This window comes from Colossoma macropomum, unplaced genomic scaffold (assembly GCF_904425465.1).
Source record: "Colossoma macropomum unplaced genomic scaffold, Colossoma_macropomum, whole genome shotgun sequence".
Classification (NCBI taxonomy): domain Eukaryota; kingdom Metazoa; phylum Chordata; class Actinopteri; order Characiformes; family Serrasalmidae; genus Colossoma; species Colossoma macropomum.
The window spans coordinates 15,275,726-15,295,185 of NW_023494800.1; the positions used below are offsets into that span (position 1 = coordinate 15,275,726).

At 37.2% G+C, this 19,460-nt stretch overlaps 1 protein-coding gene across 1 annotated transcript in view; it reads right to left on the reverse strand.

Moving 5' to 3' along the window:
* myo5b (myosin VB) overlaps positions 1-19,460 on the reverse strand; it is a 68,752-nt gene that overhangs the window by 43,485 nt on the left and 5,807 nt on the right.

Below are 19,460 nucleotides of genomic sequence, written 5' to 3' on the forward strand. Positions count from 1 at the left end.
GCCAAAAACGTTTCATTTTTCAACAGACTACTGCATATTATTATAATTGAGTCTAACTTTCCAAAATGTTGAATCACAATCTTCAGACTGATACATCAAGATGCATCAGTAAATTTTTATACTTCTACCTGTCAACTATTACAAATTATTCTTTCAATTATTCATTTTATTACACTAAAAAAGATCACATCAACCCCTTTTACCCCGGAGAAAACATCACAGTGGGTATTTGCATAGAGAAAAACAGACCCTCAACAATAACAGAGATAAGAGGCAGAAGTACAATGCTGTATCAGCTTTACGCACATTTTGTTTATATGAGCTCATAACCCGCTGAAGCTAAGCTCAGGGCACATGAATTAATGGAACGCTAGAGAGAAGCAGTCATACAAAGTTTATTAATAAACAATTAAAAAGAAATTAAAAGAAAAAGCAGTGCTCTGTATTTGCTATTCACCAAACCCACGCAATGAGAACAGAAATACATTCAGGCAAATCAGAATTGTAGACTGGTCATGTCTTACGGCTGTTAGTGGAATGCAATGGAGTGACAAACAGCACATCAGTTGAATCCAGTGATTATTATCTGTCTTCCACACACAGATCAACCAACCAACTTGCACCTAAAAGCAGCATAAGCCTCAAAAATCATAACCTCCAGAGTTTAAGCGAATGTATTTTAAAAAAGTCATTTGAGTGTATGTGCATAGTATAAGCCCCGCCCCACTCCTCCCATTGTGCTCTCATAGAATGCACCCAGATGCCTAGTTTTAGTCACTGACCACGATTTCCACAAAGGATGAGACCCTCATAAGAGAAGCTTATCAATGATACAGTTTAAAATTGTATTATTCTGTTTTGATACTGTGTTGAAATTGCTATACCTTTACTAGAGGAACATTCATTGAATTTTGTTGAGCATTCTCAGTACCAGCAGCTATAGGGATGCTTCGTTATTGTTTTTTTCCTTACGATACTGATACCTGATCTTTGAGTATCAGCCGATACTGAGAACTAATGGTGATACTAAAGCTATCTAACCTAACTAGCTTGTAAGTCCTAATATGTATACAGTTCCACTTTTTAATGTTTATTTTATAAAAGCTGTGTTCTGTGTCACTAATAAAACATATCAAGCTTGAAATTTGAACCAATTACATTTACTTGTTAGTGTGTGTGTGTAAGTAAGTACCCATTGCAGATGCAAAAGACTAGCCTATTTTTGTTTACTGACTGTGTATAAATAGATATCAAAGGTATATAAATGTGCTATTATGTAATATGTAGCAAGATCCATATTTAAAACCTGAAATATTTTTATTGTTCAAAATGGTTAAAAACTGAACAATATGTAGACAAACCTGTGGTCTGTACATGTAAGCATGCATCAGTTTCTCTGGTTCAGCAAAAAAAGTGCTGAATGTTGCTTCATTTATATGTGTTTATTTATTAACTTTACACTGGCTACCATATTGTTATAACTAGGCCTACAATAGTGGCTGCAAAGCCTTTTCTCTTGATAATTTGAGGATTTTTACACCACACTTAGCATACAAAACACATTCTTCCAGACTCAACATCTTCACATAAAAGAAAATGGAAATGGTTTTATGAAATGTTTATGAGAATAGAGGATGCCATTGTGTAGTTGTTGTCAATCACAAACACGGCTTCACAAAAGAATTAAACTGATAACTTTTCATCTCTTCTCCATCCTATTACTATTGTAAGGCAGGTATCTGGCAAATTATCCACTCATAAAAATGCAAGAACTGTCAAGCCTGTTTGCAGACTTCTTCACAGCTCCTGCCTCTTGCACAAATTAATGAAAGATGCAGATGGGCTACATGTGGCAGGGGCTTCACAGTGGGTGAACAGGAAAAATCCATACCCTCTCCCATCACTGGTCCATATATGCTGTTGAGGCAGCACCAAAAAAGCTCTCTCTCTCTCTGACTCAGCTGAGGAGATCCGGAGAATCAGCAAAGTTTCCCTATAGTATCTTTATATTACTCCTGACGTTTATCCAGCATACTGCAGAGACAATGAGGGAGATAAAAGGGAAAGTACAGAGTTCTGAGGAAAAAAAATAGAAAACTATTACCAACGAAGAATAAATTAGTGCTCATCAGCCATCCTTTTCGCCTCAAGGCTTTGCTGCTTAACTCCTTGCTAAGCAGCAATAAGCATCATGCATATACTTCCACTATTAAAAATAAAAGGTGCTAAATGTAACCAAATTGTGTTCTTTATGCCAAAGAGGAACAACTTTTCATTTCCAGAAGAACTTTCCAAAAATGGTTCTAAAAGAACCATTTCTGTAAATGAGGTGAATTTTCCTAGAATGATACATTCAAGCCAAGATCTATTCCAGAAGTACAAGTAGAAGTAAAGTACAAGCAAGATGACCACACTGTGTTCAAAATGAAAGATGAACAACAGCACACATGCTGTGAGTTTCAAAAGCCATGTTATGTTTATTAGTGAAGTGCAGCTCCCACTGGATCAGTCAATGTCATAACACTCAGCCTTCTTTGAGTTTGGTGCATTTTGCTGTTTAATGTGGCAGCACCTACTTTGAGAGGACAAGCCACTTGACCATCACACAAAATAACCAACTACTGACTGCTGTTTCAGCGTGACATCTAGTGGCGGGTGATTATTCAAAATGGGGATGCAACAAAAACAAGCCTGCGGGAAACAAATATGCCTGGAAACTCGCAAAGATAGCTTGATAAAAAGCTACTAATTGCTTAAAGAAACTCTTTACTAACTGTTAAAGATCCAGTGACTCTCTCATTCTGAAAGGCTCCATCACAGTTTGCAGAGCAGGCGACAGCCTGCAACTGTGTTTCCCTTCAGACAAATATAACCTGTTGCACAGAGGTGCGTTCACAAGGCTGTGCAGATAGCCAATCAGAATGTAACTAACAAAATCCTGATAATTGTGTCCAGCTTAATGTGCAAAGGATATTACACTAAATGACGTATAAGGCTGATACTGCAAAATCCTTGAACTTCATATGGCAACAGGCCTGATTCACAGCAGGCCTCTCCAATGACAAACCCAAAACCACAACCAATTCAAATAACACATTTTTGTTCTCAAACTATGTGCACTATGAGGTGTAACATTAACTCTTTAAAGCAAAGGCAAAAAGTAGCTATTTCTCCTTTAATAATGTGATTACTTAATGCTGTGATCATGCTTATTTTGATAAGTAAAGAACACAACCTAATAAAGACAAAAAAAGATTTTTATTTAGTTTGGGTCACAAGCAAACACATGAATGGGAATATCTCTCCACATTTCATTCTGAATTTGTGAGCATGCTCTCTCAGAAGCTATTAAAGAAAACACAGCAACTCACAGAAACACCACGTGCTGATTCATTTTACTATGCTCAATGTAAACATGCTTGTGTAACAACTATTCTGGAGCAGTTCTTAAGTTAAGTGTGAGTTAAATAGGACAAAGCCAAAGTATCTAAATTTAGTGCCAACAATAGCACACATTGGGTAAGACAGGGTCAAACCAGCCATTCACCACATAACTTTGGCCTCTCTTAATTGCAGCTGCAAGGATCATGCGTGAGAGGAAACATCCAGCCTCCATGTATGATGGACCATTTTATACAAGATCGAAATGGACCTGACGGCATTTCTAAATAAAGGCACTAGCTGAACTGCAGTGGACCTAAAGATTCACACTCCTATCAGAGGCCATGCTTGTACAGTTTCTTCCCTCAGGCAAACAGGAGTTACTCCATATCTGTGCCAGGCAAGCTGATGCTAGCAATTTTCATCCTGTTTACAAGGGGGAGGTAGACAGCTAAAGCAATATAGTGCTGCCTAGGAATATAATGCTGAGAATGACCATCTTTCTAAAGTCATACATTTGACAGTTTCTTATATGGAGCCCAGGGTGAACATGTATCTTACCAACATGTGTCATTATTTCACTAGCTTGTCAGAAATGTTATTTACTGCACTGCAGGATTTTAAAACAGACTTAACTTTCAGAAAACTGGGTGAGGAAGTAAAAAGTGGATTAGGTAAAAGTTAAGTAAATCAACATATCCAAAATTAAGACTTGGTAACAACAAGATTTTTCTCTAAAGTTCAGTCTTAGAAGTTGGTTACTCCAAATAATCCCAAACACATTTAATGATGTTGAGGTCTGGATTTTGGGGTGGCCAGTTCATTGTTCTAAAAACATCAGCAGCTTTTTTGTTTGATTTGCATTTTTTCTTTTTTCTTTCTCCCTTTCTGAGTAATGGCTTCTTGATTGCTACACATCCTTTCAGACCCATAGCGCTGAGTCTCACAGTGGAAGGATGGATAGTAACACTTGGGATTTTTTTTTAGATCTGAAGCAAGAGTGGAGCTTGATTTTCTCCCATATTTTTAAAAATAAAATCTTTAAGTACTGTTTATCTGATGGTGAGTTTTAGTGGACTGCCAGGTCTTGCCAGGTTGACTCCCATTTTCTCTGTATCTTCAAATATTTTTTCTCCATTGAACTCTATTTTTGGAAACTTTACAGAAATATTTAAACAAAATAAACAAAAATTTTTCATCATGGCACGTACTTACATGCTTAATCATACTGTACTGTACTATAATACCTTTTACAACACTCAAAAAATAAGGTTCTTACACTATAAAAAGTTAAGTGTTATAACACACCTACCTGTGTTACCTGCTTAAACATACTTTAGTGTTATTTTTAACATAAATGTAACTGGCACAGACATATTATAACACATTTTTTGTTAATAGGAAAACAAAAATGTGTTGTCTTTAACTGAACACATCAATGTGTCTAGTCAAAATGTCATGTTTGTAATCTCTTTTAAGAGTGTAAAAGGTAATGGAGTAGGACATATGGTTCTAGGAATAGCTAGAATAGCACCTTTACATATTGTAGAGGTTCTTTAAATTTAATAAAGCTCCTTCACTTTCTCATTTACTACTAAAAGGTTCTTCAGGGAACCAAATGTGGTTCTTCTATGGCATCACTCCAAATAATGTGTTGTGATTGTATAGGCAGAAGTTAGAATGCATTTTCTCTGCATATCTCGATATTTCTCCACATCAACAGAATACTGATAAGTATAAACAGTAAAGACACATATTACAAATGTATATCTGTCAAGACTTGAAGAATATCTTTAAATTTCAATTGCTTATAATCAGTGGTCTAGCAAGAACACAGTTCACCTTCAGACTTTGCTTCATCAAAAAGGATGAGCAGTGGCACAATGAGGACATGATTCAGAGAGGCAGAGTGAGCGTCTGAGCTCCATAGAGGCAGAGCCTCTTCATTTTCACAAAAAAAAGGACCAGTGCATGAACAGCACAGAGATCCAGAGCTGCAGGATCCTGATAGCAGCTTTTCCAGCAGGAGTCATCAAGGATTTACACTTCTGCAACAGCAAGTTTAAGGATGCTGGACAGACCAAACATGTATTGTAAAGAATGCACCCTGAAACGGACATCCCTACAGCTTTGCACTTTTGAAATAGCAGAGAATGCAACGTTCAATTTACTTACAAGTGCACCACTGCCAAAAGCATTCAGACCTGACTGTAGGTTACACACTCCTGGTTCTATGAATGCTGGCAGTCTTGTTAAAGTCTAAATGAGATTCTGTCTATTAATTTGTCAAGCAGGCATTAAGTTATGCAGCAATACATCAAGGGCACCTTTCCTTTAATTAACTGGAGAAATATATTTTGGCCATACTATAAAGCCAAATTACAATTTTATTAGGGCATCAATCATATGACATTTTGAGTGAATTAAAACAGTACTTTAAAAGTCTAATCAGTCAGTTAGATTTTTTTACTTAAATGTAGTTACTGCAAAACAGTAACCTCAACATAATGAGTAACTCAAATGTATTTTTCCTGTTTCTCTTTGTCATCTAGTCTTGTTTTGTCTCATGCACAAGCACCACAAACCAGAGTGACTTGCACTACTGGCTTTGTACAATCTGTCATGGCTGTAGACATCTGTGAAGCTAGGGTCTCTGGGGTCTCTTAATAAAACATATTATTAATGGAGAAATATTATTAGATGCACTTTAGTTAAATGTTAAAACTGTGGGATTCAGGGGCTCTACAGAGATGTTTTGATGATAGTTTTGGATTCTTCTGATCTTTTAACAACGCAAGAACTAAGGCTGGTGCAAATGAGACACATTAAATTATTTACAGATAAAAGAAACATCTGAACTCAACTCTGTTTTTCCAAGCTTAAACAGCACATCTCACATCACTTCCTCTGACTGTTCTGGTGATTTGACATACTGATATTTAACGACAGGGTGGTGTCGAGGCTTAAAACTGGGAACTATCCGCTTCTACAGCATGATGCAAAAAAGAGACCACCCATTTTTTTCATTTTTTTAAATTTACAAATCAAAATGCCATTAAATACTATATTATATTTCTGAGACGATTAGATGTACGATAATCCACTTGCACAAGGTAGCAGAAAATCACAGGAAAAGTGAAAAGTAAAAGTGAAAAACCAGGAAAATCCAAAATAGGAGTTCTAAAAAGATATAGAGACAATGGGACTCCAAACATCTGAGCAAGTTCTGGTAGACCACCAAAACTGTCACCATCAGATAAACAGTACTTGGAACTTCTGCTACTTTTGCTTCTGATCTGAAAAATGCACAAGTGCTTGTGTCCATCCTTCCACTGTGAGAAGACAACTCAATGCTATGAGTCTGACACGATGTGCAGCTGTCAAGAAGCCTTTACTGAGAAAACGAAATAGACAAAAGACAGAAGACAAAAAAAGACAATACAAAAGAGAAGAACATTTAAAAATCAAATAAAGCTGCTGGTGTCCTCAGAACAATGGACTGAACAACCCAGATCTGAACCTTCACATTACCGAATGCTACCTGGATTGTGAGAAGCAGAAATGCAACCAACTTCTTAGACTGAACTTTGGAGGTGTGAAAAAAATATACCTGCAGATTTCTTTGAAAAACAGAAAGCAAGTCTCCTGAAAAAGAACTGAAGCTGTAATAAATTCAAGTAAACACTGAAAAAAATTACATATTTAGTTGATGCTTCTGTGTAATTTTTTGTTAAACATACGTTTGCTGATATTTCCCCTGATTCTAAAAATAATAATACAATAATTATACGAAAAATTTGTACTTAATGGCTGGAAATTAATTTAATAAATGGTTGTCTCACACTACTGCAGCTAAAACCTGAAAGACTTATCTACAATTACACAACTACATGAAAAATAGTATTCCCTGCATGGAGATGAACTGGGGTTCTCCTAGGATGGCTTACAGATTTTGTTCTCTCAGAAAGTTAGCTTTTCAAAGAAGGCAAAAGAATGTTCTGAGATATTGATCGTATATAATAGAATGACATAGTGAGGTATTTTAAAATATTAAGCTAAATCAGAAAATATGTCATAATGAGTTCTTATGACCTATACTAAATAAATATGCAAGAGTATAAAAAAACAACTATAAAGACAGTGAAGCACTTTTGGACTATATTTTTTTCAAGCAATGTACATACATGAAGATGCTTGAATCTCTACAGTAGGAGAGCTTACATCTCTGTTGTAGTAAACGTCTTGTGACATCAAGGTCCACATTTGTGCAGATTTTGAAGTGTTTGCATTTTAGGAAACCTACAACAGCAAGAGGAAACTGGGACAAGTGAGATAATCAAATGTACCCTGAAGCTTCAAGTCACTTCTGTGAAACTGTTCAAACCATGTGGGAGCCTTAAATATAACTATGTGTAACTAGGGGGTATAGAGACATATGACCTTTTCTGATCTACTCTTTTTAAAAAAACTTACAACAACTTATAACTTGTTATCTAAAGTGGTGCTTCAGCTACCCCAAGATGTAGGACTGGGTTTGCTACCTGCTACAGCATTTGATACAGGTGTTACTCCAATAGCACTACTGTGGCTGTCATATCAAACGCTGGTCTGAGAGTTACTGCAATTATTCCAATCCAGCACCCAAGCCCTTCAGTCGGAACTCATATAGAGCACTGCAATGCAGGTGTGTAAGCAGAGATGAGTCAGAGCACAAAAGGGGTCAAACAAGAATTTGCTGTCACTAATATTGTGTTGTGTCTGCGTAGTAGGCTATGTCACATGCAAATTGTCCACTGTGACAGCATCAGCTCATTTGATTTGTAAAACGAGCTTGGACAAACTCACTTTTCATGGGCACCACGAAAGCTACAGTAATATTTTACTCACAACTCACATGACTGTACCAACATGCACGTAACTTTGGGCTATGTTTTTGTTTTGGAATTCTGAGAATTAAACACAAAGTGACTGTGGAGTTACTGGTGATGAGCCCCTTTGACATCATCTCAACTTTTTTTCAAAAATAGTGTTTAGGTTTTAAACACCGGTGTTTTTTAGTGTTGCTATCAAGGTTTCCCCATTTATTATCAATCATGGGAACAATACTGTGATGATTTAAAAAGATTAAAATGCAGATAACAGGGTTAAAAGTGTTTAAAACCAAAACATTTGGATGAACAGTATATGCATTCAGGTAGAGACAGTGCATCCTTTTATACTCTTTCCCCATAAGAGTCATTTGTATACCTCCAGTTGAGAGAAAGCCCTGTGCTACTGACACCAGGCTGAGCTGTCGGATAACACTGTCAAAGCTCATTTTGAAATCAATTGCTTCTATTGCTGTGTGGTAACTCTGCGTAGCAACTCTGCAAGATATACTGCTCAAAGGGGCAATAAATCACAGCTACAGCTCTGAACAGTAACTGCATCTGCACATTTAGTATCGTCACTTACTGTCCATTATCAAGCACGTCAGTATAACACGTATCTTAAATGTTCCTTCCAATGACATTCTCTCTCACTACAATCATTTAACAGAATCAAGGAAACTTGGTCTGGCACACTTTAAAAACATGGCTCTTCAAGGGTTCTTTAGTAAAAAAAAGTGGTTCTATATAGAACCATGAACATTCAAATAACCCTCTGCATGATTTAAGAGTTCTTTGCATCATGAAATGGTTCTTCAGATTAATGGAAAATGTGCTGTTGATGCTTTTTGAAAAGGGTTTCTATACAGCACTCAAAAAGGTTCTTCTATTGTAACGATGTCAAGCTTGTAACAATAGAAGAACACTTTTTGGTGCTATATACAAAAGATTCTTTATTAATCTGAAGAACGCTTTAATCATGCAAAGGGTTCTTTGAGTGTTCATGGTTCCATCTAGAGTTTGAAGTAGTATGTAGACACTGTTACCAGTACCAGCGTGAAACGTACCACTCACTCCTCAATCCATACAAAGGAAACTAAGCTACAATGAATTCAGTGTTTTTGTGATATTATGAAAACCCATATATTTACATATATCGTCCTCTTCAGCGATAAGCAGTTTAGCCCCACCCATTCACACTGAAATTATATTGAGTGTATCAGTCTGGACTGCTTTTTAAATGAGGCACAGTACAGAGCAGCCAATCAGAACAGAACTCATTCACATGTATCAGTCTCAAAAGAATATTAGCAAAAACAGCCTGTTTAAAGCAACACTGTGTAGGATGTGGGGACTTGGAGACCTCTATGGTGGAAATATGTCAGTGCATGCAAGGTGCAGAAGAACATTTTGTAACATCGGTTGTGCTTCGGACCCCCACAAGCAAACTTTTGTGAGTGTGCTGAAAAAAAATTAAAGAGAGCTCAGACAAAACTTTGTGACTGACGTGTCTTCTGAGGATGTGAGTGAATTATGTGCTATTTTCATCATATCTTCATAAGTATAACGTTGATTTTGCATTTAAGACCTAAACATTGAGTCGGATCTTCTTTTTGATTCTGAGTGAGACATTAATACGTAAAGACATATGACGTGTTTTGAAAAACTCCTGCCAAATCCATCGCGGAACCTCTGACTTTTAGATGGCTCTTTCAGGCTTTACGGGGCAACTCACAGTGGTGCATGCTCACCATATTTTAGTGCGTTTTTTTCTCTGTACTCAGTAATGCTACCTCTTTCAGTTTTAACAAGAAATATTACCTAGTGCTGCTTTAATAGAGTTGGAAATGATCATGTAAAAATTAATTATGACCGTTTTTGTTCCAGGAATCCAAAGAAATGTCATATGTGGACCTTAAGAAAAGTGGAGGATATGGGCCCTTTAAACGTTATAGTCTACGTTAGGTTGGAGTCTTGGTGTATTATAAATTTTAACAAAATGGTTGACATTTTGAGATACATATGGTCTGTTACAAAGAATCTTTTGGGTGATGAAATACTTTGTACTGACTCCCACATAGCACTTTTCTGGCTCAGTGAGTGTAAAATCTGTTTTTCCTTTAGCACTCACATTCACTATGTAACACACTGGGATAGTAATTAGGGCAGGAAAAAGACCAGGGAAAGTCATTATCATAAACATAAAACATGCACAGAAGCTTTGAGGAGTTTTCGATTGCAGAGAGAAAAAGAGAACTTAATTTGCGTTATGCTCCAATGTAGGGCTTCATGACAAACAAGAAAGATAATTGTGAATCCACTGAGCAATACTGTGATAGTGAGCATTAAATGATGTGCACTCTGGGGAAAACTGCCTCTGATTTGTCAGGCCACAGTGAGACCCGTCACTTGTCAAAACACTTAAAATATTCAGGAATGAGGCTGGTCAGTGCAGTTACAGAACACAAAAGAAAAATTTTAGTGTCTGTATGTAAAAACAGCACTAAATGCTATGTCATGGTACAAGCAGTTTCATGACTGATTTTCATTCATGTTCAAATTAATTCATTGCAATTAAGTCTACAGCACCCCTTAAAGACAAAAACATGCTGCCCTACATTTAACCATACAGTGAATGAACAAATGACTCACTCATAACCAATTAGCTCAACAATGACAACAAAACATCCATGACCAACAAATGGCCAACCAAAGCAGAATTCCTGAGGGGGGCTTGAATAAATCAGATAGGATATCTGCATGTAACTTTCCTATTTATAAAATGCGAAGGAGGACACCCAGGCCCCATCCTAATAGACCTCTGCGCCACTGTATAGTCAGTGGTATGCCCATATTAGGAACTTAAGACTCTAAGCAGGTTTCCTCCATGAGAAAACTGAATTGCATTTCCCAAAATCACAGCTAATGCATCATTTGGCAAACAAAAAGGTTCAAACCTGATATGTTTTGTCCTGTGTACATCACCTCACAAGTGTCACAGTATCCCCTGAATTAGGATCATCTAGTAGTCAAACTAAAAATAAAAATATGTTAACACTCCTGCATATTGAAATGACATCACATGTAAGTAAGTCGACTGCTAAACTAAAGCACTTTTTATTTAACAACATGGTATGGGGTATTTTGGTCAGGTTGCCTGTCTTATGATGCCAATTCAGTGAGCAGCTTGCATGAAGCAATTATTCATTTTTCAGCTCATTAATAACCTTGTAATTCAGAGGATCCAGCGATGTTCAGAAGAAAAATGTACTGTGCCAATTTTAGGCACCTTAGTAAATTACTTTGAAAAAGCTGGGCTGTAAGCATTTATTTCCTCAGAAAAACATTAACATGAATCAATACAAATAACATTAAAATAATATGTAGTGCTTTAACGTACATCAGGCTGTTCACTATTTTAAAACCTTTCCTCATGGCAGCCCAGTATAATTTGTATTTATCATCCAGTATTTGGTTTGGCTAATCAGTGCTTCGTTATAGCACTGCCCCCTTTTAACCTGTTCTTCAATGGTCAGGACCCCTAGAGGACCTGGAGTTTTTAAACAACGTGCCCACTTAAGGTCCACTCTATTAGACACACCTACCTTGTTGGTCCACCTTGTAGATGTAAAGTCAGAGAAAGTAGCTGATCTGTTGCTGCACAGTTTGTGTTGGTCGTCCTCTGGTCCTTCATCAGTGGTCACTGGATGCTGCCCACAGGACACTGCTGGCTGGATATTTTTGGTTGGTGGACTATTCTCAGACCAGCAGTGACACTGAGGTGTTTAAAAACTCCAACAGCACTGCTGTGTCTGATCCACTTGTATCAGCAGAAAACACACTAACACATCACCAGCACATCAGTATCTGCTCTGTGCTGGTCCTGTCGGGGTCCTGACCATTTAATAAAAGGGTAAAAGGGGGCTAACAAAGCTTGCAGAGAAACAGATGGACTACAGTCTGTAATAGCAGAACTACAAAATGCTGCCATATGATAAGTGGAGCTGATAAAAAGGACAAAGAGTGTAGATAAAAGGTGGTGTACTTAATGAAGTGGCCAGCTGATCTATGTAAATGACCTCTGTTCTGGTTGGCTATCTTGTATTGTGTTTCATTTAAAAAGTAATCCAGGCTAAAGCATGCCTTATAACTTCAGCATGAATGGGCGAAGCAAAACGGCAGTAGACTGTACAAGATATAAATGGGGATAAATGTAAAGACACTGGTTTTTGTGACTCCTGCTGATTATGACTGCTGTTGGGGTGCCCCATAATAGGGAGATACTCAAGTTATGAATGCCAAAGCAAACCAGTATGTAGCCACAACTTTACGTGTGTGATTAGGCAATTTTGTGAAAATACATATGTTCCCAGACAGGAATTGGGGTGGATGAAATATCAGTTGATATTTGACTAACTGAACAGTTACGCAATCATCAAAGCACTACCATCATCCAAGACTGTCTGTACAACAATCAAAGATATCTTTCACGGTGCAATGAAATAACATGATGAAGCCATATCACCTCTCACAGTAAACTGCAATCTGTCGGAATGACCACATGTATCACATTAGTATTTAAGAATGCTTTGTTTTTTACTAGTTTATAACAAATCCAAGAAAAAAAGAAATCAAAAAATGTACTGAAAACCATTTTTCAGTGCACACAGTCACATCTTAGCAATTCCCTGTCACATACTACATACATTCCTTGTCCATGGAAGCAAAAAGCCTTTGTTTGAACCATTTGTATTTTTTTTTCCTTCAAGACTGGTCTGACTGCTTGTGTTCTTTTGTTGGGATGTAAACTGAATTTGTGGGAAAATCTACAAATCTGCTGTTTGTCCATGGCTAAAATGCTGACCGAAGTAAAATAAAGGTTTCGTGCATGGGTGGGACAGACGTATTTAGCATTAACAGGAGCAGCAAAGAGTACAAGATGGGTTAGGCCAAGTGTAATGCTACAACAGTTCATAAATGCTAGATAATCATTTATCAAGGCTGAATAACCAAATTCAAACCTAAAGATGAGCAAAACCAGTGAATGCAGAAATAACCACTCTTTCTTTTCAACTCACAAAAAAGGTGTTAATTATGAATTTAATTATAAAGTTAATTATAAAGCCAAAATCTATGTTCTGCCAACCTTTCCTGGAAGAGAATTATTACAGACTTCTGTGAGTCTTCACTTTTCTCTCAATGTCTCTAGTGATTTACTATGGATTGATGAGGCTCATGTTGATGTGACTGATCAAATCTCTGGTCTAATTAAGCGTCTTTTACTGATAGCTCCAGCTCAGTGGGCAGCATACTGAAGACTGAGCAGGTCCTGCAATTATTAATCATAGATTAATTGTATCAGTTATTCTGATGAAAGACCAAGCATATCCTTCAATATCTCTGCTTTATATTTCACATTTCTTGAAGAACTTTGTGTGTTGAAGAACTTTGTGTTCTTGTTTTGGTCCTTGTTATTACATAATTAAATGCTTGTTCAGGAAACAAACTTCTGTGGAACAAAACATGAATCACATTTGATAGCTGGCTCAAACAGACTAATTAGGCTGATGTGTGAAAGTAAGTGGTGACAGTGACTCAGCTTTCAATTCTCTATGGTTTAGATTCAGGAATCAAACCGCATGTTTAAATGCTTCGGATTCAAGGACATGCTGTCAGAGGACTGCCTAGAAATAAGACTGACGGTCAACTTTTGAAAAGCACATATATAAACAGATGCTGTATGGAAGAACAATTCAAAAAGTGTTAGGAAAACACAATCAGCAAATAAGAGTACATTCTTTAAACACTGGGTAATAAATAACATGGTACAGAAGGAGTGTCCCAAGATGACAACATATCATATACTTGTCCTCATAACAGCCAAGGAGCTAAACGTACATCCACTGCTGATTACCACTATAGTTCCAATTGTTTTGAGATTCTTTTCTAATCCACAATAGGCCATGACAATTTTGGCCACAGTAATAAATCTTCAAGCATTACCACAGTATAACCTTCAAATGTGTCAGTCATGCTTTTACAGAATTAGTCAGTTCACTTAAAGCTACAGTCAGCCTTTTTGATGGTACCGCCAGACCACCTGGGTGGAATCAAGACATCAACAAATTTCAGAACACTATACTACACTATTCATTTGAAAACACATTTTATTATTATTATTACTTTTGTTGTTGTTATTATTACTAAATTGGTAATATATGTTGATTTAATTAGAAACCATCGGAATTACACCATCTGGAGATGGCTCAATCAATGCTGCTTTCTTTGCCATTATGGTCAGTTGGAGAAATTGGAGAACAAGAATTAATATCCTTATCTTGTACAAAGGCTATGGTGCGCTCTGAAAAGAGTTGCCCAAAAAGAGTTCTTTGGCTTTGGCACAGAAGAACCACTTTTGGTTCCCTAAAGAATCTTTCAGTGGATGGCTCTTTAGGGAACTATTTTCAGTCTTTCCCCAGATTCTTTCCAAGCCAGCTGATAGAGACTTCACAGCCACCAACATTATTTTTTTGGGTAAGAGTCTATCAGATTGGCACATCTTGACTTGGCAGTATTTTCTCACTCTTGCAAAAATTTTCTAGATTTGTCAAATTGTTAGGACATCTCCTACGCACGGAGTCAGGTCCAAAACACTGATCTTTTAAAGAATCTTTGGTTGATTTGGATGTATACTTTGGGTCTTTGTCATTCTGCAAGGTGTCTTTCTCCTTATCTTCAGCTTTCTAGCTAATGCCTGAAGATTTTGTGCCAAGATTGACTGGTATTAGAAGCTATTTAAGATCTATCTATCTATCTACATTAATATGTATTGCTGTTTTTTTTTTGTAAGAAAAGGCTTCTGTCTTGCCACCCTACCGCATAGCTCAGGTGGGGCTATATGCAGAATACAGGAGACTGTTTTCACAGGTAGGAAGCAGGAAGCAACCCATACTTGCTAAAAATTGCTCTGACTCTTTTATGTTGCCATAGGTCTCTTGGCAGTTTCCCTGATCAGCTTTCTCCTTGTCTTCTCAAATAACTTTGGAGGGATGTCCTGTTCTTGGTAATGTCACATTTGTGCCATATTTTCTCCACTTCTTTAAGATTATCTTCACCATGTTCCATGGTATATCTAATGCCTTAGAAATTCTTTTATACCCCTCTCCTGATCGATACCTTTCAACAATGAGATCTCAATCGTGCTTTGTATGCTCTTTGTGAACAAGGGCTTTTGCAGTAGGATTCAACCAAAAATCCAACAGAAAAAGCTGAGTTTGGCTGGATGACCCACCCAAGCTTTATTATTGTAGGGGAAATGCTGCATTTTTGTAAATGAGAAATTCAAGTATGAAGAATCTCCACATAAAGTAAAGGTTCTATACGATTTAAAGGTTTTTCCTTGAACCTCATGTGCAGTCCAAGAAACATATGGAGCCTTTACTCTGAAGAGTACTGATTCTCATTCAAGTTGGTGAGGTTTATTTCTGTTATCAGTGAGTCAGAGCTTCTTACAACAACACTGTATCACAAGCATGTACAACATATGAATGAAGGCCTTAGATAAAGAATAGAAAAAGTAAGTGTGGTTGAAGGGGAACAGTTGGTTACATAGTTAGAGGGGAAACCTGCACTACTGGTTTTTGGTAGCTTTTCACTGTCAATTTTATCCTTCCTACCTGGTCAGGAACCAGACTCATGGTCAGTGATGAAAGAACAAAAAAAATCTGAGATAACTTTAAAAGGCCATAACAGAAACCACTCCTCACTGAGTATACACCACTGAACAGGACAGAGCAACCTACAACACCCACCGCTTTTAGGTAATTCAATCACTGCAGAACCATAAACTAGAAATATCTTAAGAAGCTGTGACTGAATTAAAAAATTAAATCACTAGTGCAAGGCAGTACATAAAGGTAGTCAATAATGTATGACACTATGATGAAGCAAAATATGTAGGTATAACGAATGTGGCAGTAATGCTGGGCAAGGGAAGTATGCATTGTTCAAAGTTCTTCCCACATTTCATTAGCTTCACTAGAATTATTTACATACAGGTAATGTTGGGCGTGAAAGGCCAGACACTAAACATATCCACACCAGTGCTCTTCTAGCCACACCCAGCACTGTGTGTCAGTGTACTGACAATAAGCTCAGATTCAGCGAGACTAGGTGTGTCCTACAGGAAGTGCTGCTTCTCCCCACCTGTGATCTTCGGCCTTTCCACTATACAAGAATGACTGCACTGTGTTGAAACTCAATACAACAGCTTGACTGAGCTGATACTGCAACCTCAGCCTCAGTCAACACGTGAGCGTACCTGGACACCGCTCACTGAATGCACTTCAACCAGGAGTGACCTCTGCATGACGATAATGCATATTTTAAGTTCCCCTACTGGTCTCTCTTTTAGTTAGATACTGAGCGTGGTGGACAAGCTCAATAAATGCATTATGGTCACCATATTTTTAGATTCAGATCTTTCAAATCTTTGAAAAAATTATGCTTAGTTTCTTATTGTTCAGTTAAATCAATTTTTGTTTTTTTTATATTGCAAAATATAAGCTAAATTACACAAATACTAATAAAACCAACAGTCACAGCTATGTATGATATACAGTATGATATAACAGCATCTGTAAAACATATGACTTTAAGTGTGATTATTTACTATAAATTGAGCTCTAGGCCCTTTTTTTGCCAAGAAAACCAGCACACCTATTTTTCTAACATGAGGCTTGAACACTGAACATAGCATCCCAGCCTGCCACCTTAATCCTAATGATCATTCAACCCCAACTTCGAGACATTTTCACAATACATTACATGCATCAAAAACTATTTGAACACATGAACGTTTCACATACTTCGCTATTCTAAATCCAGTTGAACAGGACTAATCAAGCTCTCTTCAACAGGAACATGAAGTTGGCCAGTGTTTCTTAAGTACCAACAATATCTACAATATGAAGTACAGCATACTGACATAAATGATCGCAATAATGATAAATATTATCATGTTGCCTACCTCTTTTGACAGCCCAATAAAATATCTCTACTTAGTCTTATATTTTCACATGCAACATATTGAAAACTTGTTTATGGACGCTAATCTCAAATTTGAGTAAGGGCATAAACAAACTTAGGAGGCATGCTATCAAGCACAAAGGTGGAAAATTTACAAATCCCAGGTGTCTCTGGCAGCCTCCTCTGATCATTGTGGCTCAGTTTCAGTTACATTAAGCTTGTTTCCACTGGCCATGGTGTCACATTTGTACACAGTTTATAATCACAGCGGATGCAACTCTCAAGGGATGTCTGTAATATAAGGAATGATCAGCTTCCCTTAATTGAATTAACAAAAAAATGTATATATTTATATTTGTATTATATATTAAGTCATGGGCCTATTTCTTATTTTGATTTTGGCTGATTTATGTTGCAACTTCATAATGTAAATAATGCGAGCAAGTAAGTGCACTTGTGTTGTCTTGAATGCTGCTCCAACACCTTTACCAAAATGTCATAACATGATTATGCATGATTCATTGTGCTAAACAGTCACTTGCCTCTTATTTTTGATGTAACACTACTTGATTAGTGGTATTTAAATAGGCAACTGGTTTTTATTTAAGAATTTAAAATTCCAGTTTGGCCTGTTATTTTGTAATTTTAGGTAATTGAAATGTGCTTATGTGATTAATATGTTCATTTAGCTCACACAGTGTGAACTTTGAGTTAAAAAATAGGAACAGGCCATAAACATTTATGATCTCTGCATCCCTAGTGCTGATTAAAAGCAGGTGAAAGTGCTGCATTTTTGCCTTTAGCTGTGAAAGAGGCCTAACTGGTGCAGACTAACCCGAGTCTGGTAATTCCAGCCGCAGTGGGGGAGGGACACACTTACACCTGGCTCTAAGCTCCACTCCCCCTGGACCTACACTACTTGTTTATCTGCTCTTCTGTGTCTTGGATTTGCAGTGAGATCTTTTTAACTGCCTTTTTGGGGGTTATTTTTTAAACTGTTGTACATTACAAGAGAATGTCTAGAGTATCTTTCACTTTTCCCACCAAAAAACAGTCCTAATTTTACCTAATGTTTTCCAACTGCTCCAAATTCATCATAAATAAACAGGCTGTTTTTGCTGCTGTCCCTCTGATGTATGTAAATGACCTCTGTTTTGATTGGCTGCCCTGTATTGTGCCGCTTTCCAAAAAAAGCATTCTGGGCTGAAACTCTCCTTATAACTTCAGTCTGAATGGGTGGGGTTAAACTACCGCTTGGTGAATTGCTGGATATATGCAAATGTGTTTTGTGAATCTCTGTGTAAGGACTGCATGGACTTGGAAATCACTGATACACTTTGATATTTTAACAATGTTTACATTCAGCATCATTCTGTTCAATTTAAAAAAGTGAGAGAAAAAAAGTGGTTTTCTATGGCATGGGCCTTTTAATGTTTCAGAGTAGAATGGTCTTACAGAGATCCTCTCACAGCTAATGTGATGTAATACACAAGGACTTGGTAGGGGGTCTCTTTACAGTGGGGGCAGGGGTCTAACACTGTGTGTCTGACAGTATAATCCTATTCTGATATACCAATGGCAAACAAAGGAAACAAAAACACATCTGAATAACATACTGCACAATAATAACAACCAGGTTCCTATAGCTAAATGCACAAACTTGGTGATTCAAAGACTGTTTGGATTTAATTTTCTGTTGAATGTTCATTATGTGGTAAAAAAAATGGATGTACATAATAGAGGTACATGTGCATTCTGAAGAGAGTAGCCAGCTGGTCGAGGTCATCCAAAACAAAACAGATGGAATTGCAGGATTTGCCTCTTTACCTCTAGCAGGGATTAGATTATCAAGAAACTCATTAGTCTGCCTTAAGGGGTGGATGAGAAGAAGACGGAGTAAAGGGGAGGTAATTTATTTATTACTGTTTTACCTGCCTTTAATCTGACTGAAAATTTGGCCTGCCATATTTAAAGTTTGGGTTTATGCAGTGGTCGACACTGGCTATTGCATAGTGCCTCCAGCAACAATTACAGAGTTAGCGCTGTAACAGCCCCCACTGATGGTAAGAACTAATTTAACGGCAGTTTAAAAAAAAATATCCATTTATTGATTTGTTTCATGCAAACCACAGCAGTATTCGCACAAGTGAACGTAACATAACTTTTAAGTGTTTTTAATCCGAC